This window comes from Botryllus schlosseri, chromosome 1 (genome assembly GCF_051294905.1).
Source record: "Botryllus schlosseri isolate E-star chromosome 1, Bs_hap1, whole genome shotgun sequence".
Lineage (NCBI taxonomy): Eukaryota > Metazoa > Chordata > Ascidiacea > Stolidobranchia > Styelidae > Botryllus > Botryllus schlosseri.
In genome coordinates this window covers 25,531,028-25,541,898 of record NC_137236.1, presented here as the reverse complement: position 1 = coordinate 25,541,898, position 10,871 = coordinate 25,531,028, and the positions used below count along the sequence as shown (strand labels likewise).

The 10,871-nt window shown below is 39.6% G+C and overlaps 1 long non-coding RNA gene across 1 annotated transcript; it reads right to left on the bottom strand.

The window, feature by feature from the left end:
• Window positions 1-2,220: 2,220 nt before the first annotated feature.
• Window positions 2,221-3,678, bottom strand: LOC145445779 (uncharacterized). The gene is made up of 2 exons (XR_013917113.1): window positions 3,470-3,678; window positions 2,221-2,783 (listed from the first exon to the last, which is right to left on the bottom strand). It is a non-coding gene; the product is annotated as an uncharacterized LOC145445779 (long non-coding RNA).
• Window positions 3,679-10,871: the final 7,193 nt, after the last annotated feature.

Sequence of the window (10,871 nt, the reverse complement as noted above, 5' to 3'; positions counted from 1 at the left end):
TGTTTCCTGCCGTCGAAGTCAATATTCATGAATAGCACGTATTTACTTGGTCTGTTCGTGCAATTGACAAAAAAGTTTCAGTCGAGGTTACGGGTAGGGAGGTGCTTGGTCCATGGTTTAATATTTCCAGGGTAGTGTTGTCGAAATTATTTTATGAAAAAATTAAATCAAAGAATTATATTATAGTATCAATGTTTTTGACAGCGATGGATCAGACGAACCACACAATATGACATTTGACAATGCGACGATGTGCAGAAAGAAAGCCACAGGCCTTTCACACGTTTGCATTCTACCGCAATACCTAGAACACGACCGGAAGATATTGTGCAGAGATGGTAAATATGAAACTGTTACATATCTCCTTTTTGAAAGCAGCTATAGTAAATGTAAAGTGGCCATTTGGGACCTATCGGGTATAACATCACTAAGAATTGAAAACGGTATAATATAATAGCACAATAATTCCACTGATTCCGATCCGTTGGCTAGAGGTAAACGATAAACGAAATTTATAGAAGCAAAGTTATGAGAGTTTACAAGTTAGAGGAACTTGGAATTTAATAAATCAGTCATACAACTACTACCGCTTCTAGTACAAGCTTAGTATAAAAATTATAGTTTCCGGGAATAGCAAATTGTAGCGAATAACTCAAATATTTGTAAATAAATTGTTTCGACAAAAATTGCCTAGCTACGAAAATCGTCTAATTGAATAATTCCATAGGATTGAAATGTTCCAAAGGAGAGTTTACATGTCACGATGGATCGGGTTGCCTTGATGCTTCAGAATATTGTGACGGATCAGAAGACTGCAGGTACTGATGCTCATGCTCTATCGATCGACATTTTTCAAGCTGGTGAATATTTTGACGACTCGTTTACGTCACCACTAAATGCTTGGTCTAACAACGGGCTCTCAGAATTGATTCCTGAGTTAGTCATTCCGATATAAAACTGCAAATAATATTATGACTCAGTGGTGACAAATTGGTCCTGGGCTCAAAACGTTGTCTGTGGAGCCCAATAATACGAGATGAAAATTTAGGGCAGTTATTTGACGAATACCAAACCAATATAAGATGTCAACTATACGTCCAACTTCTAAGATGACCGAAGATATTATAAAATATTTACAAATCATTTTGCTACAGTAACATCGTCATTGACATTATCCAATTTGACTATGGAACAGCAACTCCCGTTTTCCAATTACCACGTCACGCTTGACTACTTCTAGCCGTTTCGGTCAATTGCAACGCAACAATCAAAACAGTTTACCTTTTACTAGATGGCATATCACAATTATCGATACCCGACTGTGATAACGAAATTATTACTATTATAGTAGTTAATTACTAATATACGTTAATACTAATGAGTTGGTGGTAATCTTGAAACTTGCTACATCGTTAGATGACGTCATCAAGATATACAATTCGATAGTTACTTGCACATATCGGAAAGCAGCACCGTCGAAATCTACATAGACGGATAACGGCTTTTGCGAAAAATCTGCTATGCTCTAGGTTGGGCTAGGCTAGACTAGGCTAGGCTGGGTAATAGGTTGCGTGCACCCATAAATAGTACATACTCGACTTCGATAACGAAATTACTACCCTTATCACAGGATAACAGCCTTGCCACTTTGCACAGACTTATAATTAGGAAATCTCGTCCCCTCCTCGCTATGAAACTCGTTGAAAATCTATAGACAAGGGTCACCAAACTTTTTGCATCCAATAGCTACTTTTTGGGTACTGATTGAAGCGACGGGCTACCATTCACTCCCGCCGTTTACCCGTACCAGAATGAATTTCCGCTTTGATATTTATAGCACTGAGCAGGAATCACGTTGTGGTAGACTTCGATGAAAGTCTTTTAAATCAAAACATATCAGTTCAACTAGCTAGCAACTAACATTTTTAAAGAATCATGAATTACTTCGCACCATGTTGGTATGAATTATGCAACAACTCTACTAGATCACATCTACTGCAACACTCATCAATATCACCTGTCCCCTTTTGTGCTCCAACACAGTATGACTGATCACTATCCCATCATCTGCCACATGAAATTGGGCCTGCCACATCGTGCTAAAGAATTTGAATCTCGAACGCCCTTAAACCCTCGCGGTATTGAGGAGTATATTGAAATTGTCAGCAATACCTTTAACAACTACAAAATTCCTCCACTCACAATTGACAACTACAACCGCCATTTTGAAAAATTTATTGAGGAACTGCGGGCAGCCCTCGACACATCTTTCCCAAATAGGAAAGTCAACCGCAATGCAAGGCGCTTGAAATCGAAACCCTGGATTGGTCATGACATACTAGTTGCGATCAAAACAAGGGATTGGATGCATAAGCACTACTATCTGCAAGGCACCATCGAAGGCAAAAAAGCATACAAAAAATATGCAAACCAAGTGACGCATATGAAAGAAAATGCCAAAAAAGCATACTTCCAAAAAAAATTTGAAGAGTGCTCCAAAGATCCCAAGAACACATGGAAAACCATTAGAGAAATTATCAACCTAACTAAAGGTAATGCTCCCAAGAGTGCTGATGACATCGAGCTACTCGAGAATGGCAGCATCATCAAAGACCAGCTTGCAGTAGCAGAAAAGTTCAATCAGTATTTTTGCAACATTGGTCCGGATCTTGCAGCTTCAATACCAAACTCCTCCGATGACTTTCTCTCGTACTTGAGTCCTGGCCCTCAGAAATCCATTTTTCTTGAGCCGACAAGTAAAGGAGAAGTTGCGATCGTATTATCTGAAATGAAAAGTAACAAAGCAGTAGGACCCGATCTCATCCCAACTCACTTTCTGAAGCTAGTCTTAAATATTATTGGTGATGTTATATGCATTTTCTTTAATGAGTCGATACGTCTAGGCATTTTCCCAGATGCACTGAAAACTGCCAGAGTAATGCCAGTGTTTAAGGAAGGCTGTAAAAAGCTAATTTCGAACTACCGACCAATATCTGTTTTGCCAAATCTTGCCACGGTTTTTGAGAAACTGATTGACTGCCGACTCAAGAACTTTTTTGAATTGAATGCAGTACTGTCTCCGACTCAGCATGGATTCAGATCCAACCACAACACCAACCATGCAATACTATCAATTGTAACGGACTATTACAAAACCATCAAGCAAAAAGAACGTGGCTGCAGCATTTTTATCGATCTCCGCAAAGCTTTCGACACAGTTAACCACAGAATCTTAAGATACAAGCTAGAACACTATGGAATCAGGGGTATTGCAGCAACTCTACTTGAAAGCTACCTGGCAAACCGCAAACAATTTGTTAAACTGGGGACATTAAGAACGACTACCAGAGATATAACTTGTGGAGTGCCACAAGGCTCAGTCCTTGGACCGACTTTTTTCCTCATTTATATTAACGACATTGTTAATGCATCTTATTTCCGCACAACGCTATTTGCTGATGATACTCACCTCTTCATAACCTCCAACACTGTCGATGGTTTGCATGCATCTGTGAATAGGGAACTCCCAAAAGTGTCGAGATGGCTCCAAACAAACAAACTAAGTTTGAACGCAGATAAGACCGAGTTGCTCGTTTTAAATAATGCCAGTCATAATTTCACTGTGAACATCTATCATAAACAAATCTCAATATGTGACTCAGCAAAATATCTCGGCGTCACCATTGATTCCAAATTGTCTTGGAAGCAGCATATTGAATGCACAATATCAAAACGAGCTCGGTGTGTGGGAATAATGACCCGTCTCCAATCTTTGGTTTCCAGATCACTACTACGAACCATCTACTTCTCTCTTTTCCACTCTCATCTGCAATATGGAATCGTAGTATGGGGAAATGCATGCACAACATTTTTGTGCAGAATTCGAACCCTGCAAAACCGTGCGATACGGCTGATCTCATCTGTACCTTTACGTACCAATTTATCGCCTTACTACCGTAAGCATCGAATTTTGCGAGTTGATGAACTATATCGCTTCGAAGTATCAAAAGTTGTTCACAAATATTTTTCCAATAGTCTGCCTCCTGTGTTTGATGACTTTTTCATACCTGCTAAACATGTCCATTCCCATTACACGAGATCCTCGTCTAAAGGAAACATCTACTTACCCCCACCCAATAGCAACCTAACTAAGAGATCTATCGACTACTCGGGACCTATCATCTGGAATGCATTACCACCACATATCCGTGAATTGCCTTATAATAGATTTAAAAAAAACCTACTTGATCACCTCTTGTCGTTACACTAACACTGTTGCCCTACCTCGCCCAGACATTGCTTCATTGATCATTTGCTACCATTGTGTAATTCTTTTTCTATTTTCCTTTCTTAACTAAACATTTTTTACAGCCAGACTGTTCAGAGTCAAGTGTACCTGTTTGATGCTGGGTGATCAGACTAGATGACCTTCACGGTCTTATCGATCATTCCTATCTAATACCGAATACTGTGCACGCATATTTTCTCTACCACCATCACTGCCGTTTGTTATGTATTTTGGTTCGATGAAAATAAATACTCTCTCTCTCTCTCTCAGTCAACTCAAATTTGAAAATAAATCCTGACACACTTCAGAACGGACATTACGTTATCTGTTTTTATATCAGTCCCTGGAAAGCCTGGCATTACACATTATCAACAAGTGCAGGGGCGGGTAACTTCTCCGGTCGGCGGGCTGGCTATGGGAAAATGAAGCACTTGGCATGCCGGATTACAGAATATATACATTATTCGCGTATTTATCCACCTATATATAAGGAATAAATCGTATTTAATGTGAACATTAAGTTTAAAGCATAGACACCAAAACAGTAGCTTATTTATTGAATTTATTAACAGTAGCTGTTGAAGTCAATCGGACATCTGTACCCGGTCAGAGTTGTCAACAAGTTCTTTGGACGCTGGCGGCATGTTGTATGCAGAAACCCTTAGTAAAGACTGTACGTTAACATCAGTTATATTGGAACGTGGCCTTGTCTCGGTAATGTTCACGGTCGAAAATATATATACACTTGAGACCCGAACAGAGCAAGTAGTTTCATGTCCAATTGTCCATCTTTCCCTGGTTGGCAAACTTGGATTCATTCTGTGACGCATAAAATTTGTCAATACTTTCAGATTAAAGAACTTCTTGGAGGTACAGAACTTCAATAAACAATTGAATGGTATATTCATATTGAAATGTACCCGGATATTTTCGGTTGACACTCGTCAGAGGTAATCGTCAGCAACTAGTAGAGAATTGGAAAGAACATTGTATATCAACAATCTTATCACAAAATATGATGTCACCTGCTTGGAATGTAATCTCAAATAAGAGAGCGTTCAATGTACCATTTTAAGAACATTTCAAGTTCAAATTTATTCATAAAATTTCATCACTTCAAAACATCACAAGACTGCAATACAATGGATGATAGGAAGATGCTGAAACGACTAAGAGTAGTCTTAAGATCAGACTCCCACTGGGCAATGCCTAGGTGATGTAAATAGGAGGCATGCACACTGAATTAAACTAAAAGAAGATATATGAAGTGGCAGGCGATAAAATCAGGTGGCAAGTGACGGAAGGCGAAATCGATATGTGAGGTCGTGGTCCGGTAAATGGTGAGGACTGACTAGAATTCATTCAGCAGAAATTGCTTTTATTTCGACTTGAATGTGGACATGCTTGACGACTGTCGGATAGTCGGCGAGATATTGTTCCACACTTCAGGTCCGGCATATTTGATAAAGCGATGATCTTTTTAGTCGACTAGATTATAGTTGGACAACGTGGACGCGCGGGTGTTGTACTTATGCACTTTTGATAACGATCGAGGTAAAGAAGTCATTGAAGTTTTCGGGGCAGTGGCCGCAGAGGAACTAATACATAAATTTGCAATTTTGAGGTTCCGTATATATTTTATGTTCAGGACACCGAATTTTTTGATTTATTGGACACACATATATACATTATACACTGATGATGATGATATACAATGTTCTTTCCAATTCCCTGCTGGCTGCTGACGATTACCCCTGACGAGTGTCAGCCGAAAATATTCGGGTTCATTTCGAAATGAATATAACATCCTATTGTACTTTCAGATAAGAATTTAACTTTCACGGTAGAAACTCTCTGCGGGCCGGTCAAAATCTCTTTGCGGGCCGAATGTTGCCCGCCCCTGAACTAGTGCGTTGTACTCTGGTATGTAACTTGACACTGCAACTCTGAGTGAGTGTTCCAGATGTAGATTAGTGAGGCGTGTTCCGTGCTTGTTGATGATGAAGTTCATGTTCGTAAATGCTAATTCACAACGATAAGTTAAACCAAACACGCTTGCAACCTTCATAGCTGCTGCGCATATACACACAAAACAAATTTACCGCGAAATGTCTGGAAGCAGGGTGGCCAGCCACTTGGCAGTAATATAACATTACCGTCACTCAATGTGACTCAACTTACACCCGTCTGGTCATCTAGCTTTACACGCCAGACTGTAATGTTACAGTCACCTCTGGTACATTCAATCTACATTCTCTCCTGTACATTTACGAGCGAGACTGTGATTTTACCGCCTACCTAGTACCTACAACCCTACTTGCTGTCCTTTGTAAATCAGATTACATGCCAGCTTCTAAATTAACGTACATCCATACCTATCCCAAAGCAACGCGATGCCAAAATACCGCAAAAGTTTCTTCACGCTCTAAAAACGACATTGGGACAACTGTATATTCATTCATGATTCACGATGAAAAAGTATTGCTGCTGGGGGTCTAATTCTTCTTTAGGAGGAATGCAAATATAGCACAAGTGGTCCCAAGAAAAGGTGAATTAATTCCACCACCGGATAAACTTCCAATTGTTTCTTTTTCCCGTCTTTATTACTTCTGTATGACTAGTATCTTGCAGTTCCACTAAAAAAAAAGTAAGTCGCTATGTTAAGCAAAGTTCCTAACCTAGACATGACAATAACTACTAAGACAAATATGCTAACAAAAATATAACAATTTTTGAAGTACCGGTACTCGTACATTGTGTGATGACGGCTCCGCCTTTTACATGATATAGCAGAGATTCATGACTTACTTTATCTAATGCAGCGGTTCTTAACCTTTTTGGAAATGCACCACCCTCGGCGGTGGCCAAAAAGTTTGCGCCCCCCTACACTTATCGTCACGTCAAAAAGAGCACATCATCTAATACAGAGATAGGCAACCTTTTTGCTAATCACGGTCACATTTCAATTTACTTAGGTAGCCTAAGGCTGCATTCCAGGGCATAGCCGCCGCATAGCAAACTATATTGCATATAAGTCTGTCTTAAGCAGTGCAGTTCGCCAGCTATTACCAACAGCTACCCGGCGCACTGAGCTTTAGGCTACTGCCAAATCTATGAAGTAATGAATGACTTACACGTCGGAATTACTCTAAATCTTCAAAGAATATCAAAAATTTGCTCAAATGAAGTTGAGTGCGACAGCTGGAGTTTGAATTTGGCGAGCTTTCTTGAATACGAAATAACTTTCTTCTTTAACAATCGTCTTCTGAAAATGGTTGTGAAACACGTGTTTAGTCAGATAGGCCTTTTGCGGGACTTCGATCACGTGACTAGATACGCATAGCAACAACAAATTGGGTAGCAATAAGCTACTTTCTCGCGCACCTGCTTCAGTGCTAAATATCGCATAGTGTACTGTTGATTTCTGGTTGTAAACGTTTCGGAAATTTGTTGTAGAAGTCATCAGAGATTTACCTATGCTAGATGTCAATCCTGTACAAAGCACATAGAATGATATCGTCAGAATTACGCAGAAATCCGTCGTTAACGTAGCCGTACTTCGGATACAGTATATTATCGTTTTCGGGCTGTAAACGTTTTATATAAAACGCAAGTGTCATGGAAATGCACAGGGATTCAAATATGTTGGATGTCTTTGATTCATGATCTATGTAAACTCCTTGCGTCAAAATGATCGACAGTGTAGCCGTTATTTGGTAGTCAACTATGATTTTATGACACAAAATTCGACATTGCAGGACATTGACTGCGTGATATTTATTGCAGCATTAAGTTAGGTGTGGATAGTATACTATACTATAGTTGTATTGTAGTGGTAGTTGGTACCGTAATCATTGCAGCATTTTGATGATTGATATCGATTGCAATACATATATAGGATACTGCTATTTTTAAGCCTAGGGACAATGACTGCCAGTGTCAGTACGTTGATGTGTTTTGAATTCATGCAATGTGCTACATACCATATATATATTAAACATCCTATGCTATTGTATGGCTTCTCAGTTAAACAATTCAAAATATTTAGACCTCTACACCTATATTACAAGTTATTGATCATTCTGTCATGCTGCCAAGTGCCACTACCCGAAGAAAAATGATCATCAACTCCAATTGAGGGTGCAACAAACTGTCCCGAGGCCTGGATTACTTGATTGATTGCCTGGATTGGATTACTTCACTCTATGGCACAGTGCAAATATCTTGAGTTTCAAGACATGGCTATACCACATGTATACGAATTAATGATCTGATGGATTATCCCAAGAGAGCCGAACATAGGCAACTAAGAAATTGATGATGCCCTCGCCAAGAATTCAGCCCGGAGCCAATTACTATCACCACATAAAATTCGGTCATGCGTTAGAAGACAGCGTGGTTTCATGCCAACAGAAAATGTCAGCAGAAGATCTGACCACTGACTAGCTGTCCTGAAATTCTTTCCCGATGTTGATGTCTGCTTTGAAAATGATATTTCATTTGTGTACAGCAAGACAAGCGCTCTCCCGTGGATGCTATGAATATGTCAAGACAAGTGGCTATGGAGATAGAGGAAAATACATAGGCATAAGAGTCTCGGCAGTTATTGAACTTGATAAGGTTAACATGCATTTTTCTTCAATTATTTCTTATGCTCTGGGTATCGAATGCACAAAAATTATTAAATTGCACTTCTTTGCAAGTTTATTTGTAAATTCAATGAATCAAATAATATCATAAGTTCAGAATATTACGGAGTCAATGCAAAAGAAACAATGTTACTCGTCTTTAGAGGATGTTTCTGAGTTGGTTGAACCAATACACAGAGGGGGTCAGCAACGAAGTACTATTTTACCCGAGTACTAGCGTCATTATGAGTTTAGGCTACTTCCACTTCTACTTGACACTTTTTAGGTAGTACTTTTTTGTTAGGTTTATGATTTTGTCAACTAGAAAGTAGCTTTGGCGCATGATTGCATCCCCTTCAAGCGTGAGGTTGTCATAACAACTGGGCAAAATAGCCCCAGTACCACGATAACTAAAATAATTTTTGAAAATTGCACCTATTTCTGGTGTCATCACCTTTCGCGTTGATCAGGAAGATGCAACATACAATGTTTACAGTTGTCACATGGCATCAATTTCTAAAACTAAGTAACCCTCAACCAAATCTACTTCATGTAACGAATTTCTTGACTACTTTTCAGAAATTAATTTCTACTTCCACTTGAAGTACTTTGGACATGCCCTGGAAGTAATTAGTGCTACTTGTACTGGAGTATAAATTAAGGCATTACTTTTACTCGGTTCCCAACAATGACCACGTTGACCACCTCTGGGTATAGGATGACCGATCTTGTCACTGCGTTTGAGCTGCTCTAAGAGTTATTTGATAGTTACTTCCCTTAGTTCGCTGAATAGCGCACATATGTGACATAAACTATTTATCAAAATCGCGTGTAATTTTCCAAATCCACTTCAATCGCAGTTGCGAAGTAGTGCTTATAAAATCGGCATTGTACAACGCAACAATAAAGTGCACTGCTTTGCTTAGTCTTGATGGCAGGTTCTCCCAAAAGATACTTCCGATGTGTTCAGCGACATTTGTTTTATAGCAGCATGCCAGCACCCAAACCAGCAGACAGTATATCCTGATCCTTGCGGGTCCCGGCTGCTTCAGTCATATCTTCCATCCAAAATCAGGCTCCACAACATACAAATAGTACTGCTTGAACTAACAAATACTCTTACCAGAATATAAACCAATCGCTTTACTTCAAATGCATAAATTTAAGTACATATGATCAGAGTCGAGTACCGTAATACGACTACGTTACCAATGGATTTCTGCGTAATTCTGACGATATCATTCTATGTGCTTTGTACAGGATTGACATCTAGCATACGTGAATCTCTGATGACTTCTACAACAAATTTCCGAAACGTTTACAACCAGAAATCAACGGTACTCTATGCGATATTTAGCACTGAAGTAGGTGCGCGACAAAGTAGCTTGCTAACCAATTTGTGGTTGCTATGCGTATCTAGTCACGTGATCGAAGTCCTGCAAAAGGCCTATTCAGACAGACTTAGTCAATTTCTCGCGCCCCGCAGGTTGAGAACCACTGATCTAATGTATTGAAGCAAAAGGTTCCTCATTTGAGGTGGCATGTGTGCCAAACAAATCCAGCAGTGGATGGAAACATCTCTATGCTATGGCCCGAAAATTACATTAACAAGCCAACAGTTTCAACTCCTCTGTGGCAGAGTATGTGGTGTCACAGGTCACTATGTATGTCGACTAATATCCCAAAATAGAACAGAGAATGCGGTGAATGAAATATTTCAATAATGAAATCAAAGTCATCCCGGTGGTGTGCACAGTCGTAGATATTCACGGTAACAAATACAATGCAGTACTGTACCTTTTACGATGCGTATCCCATTCAGCATTCCTAGGAATCTTCAACGATCCACTTTCTTCAAGCAAAACAAGCTTCGCTCCACCCGGGTTGGAATCCCGGTAAGTTTAGCGAGACACCGATTCCATATTGGCGCTCCACCCTTTGCTCAAATCTCAATA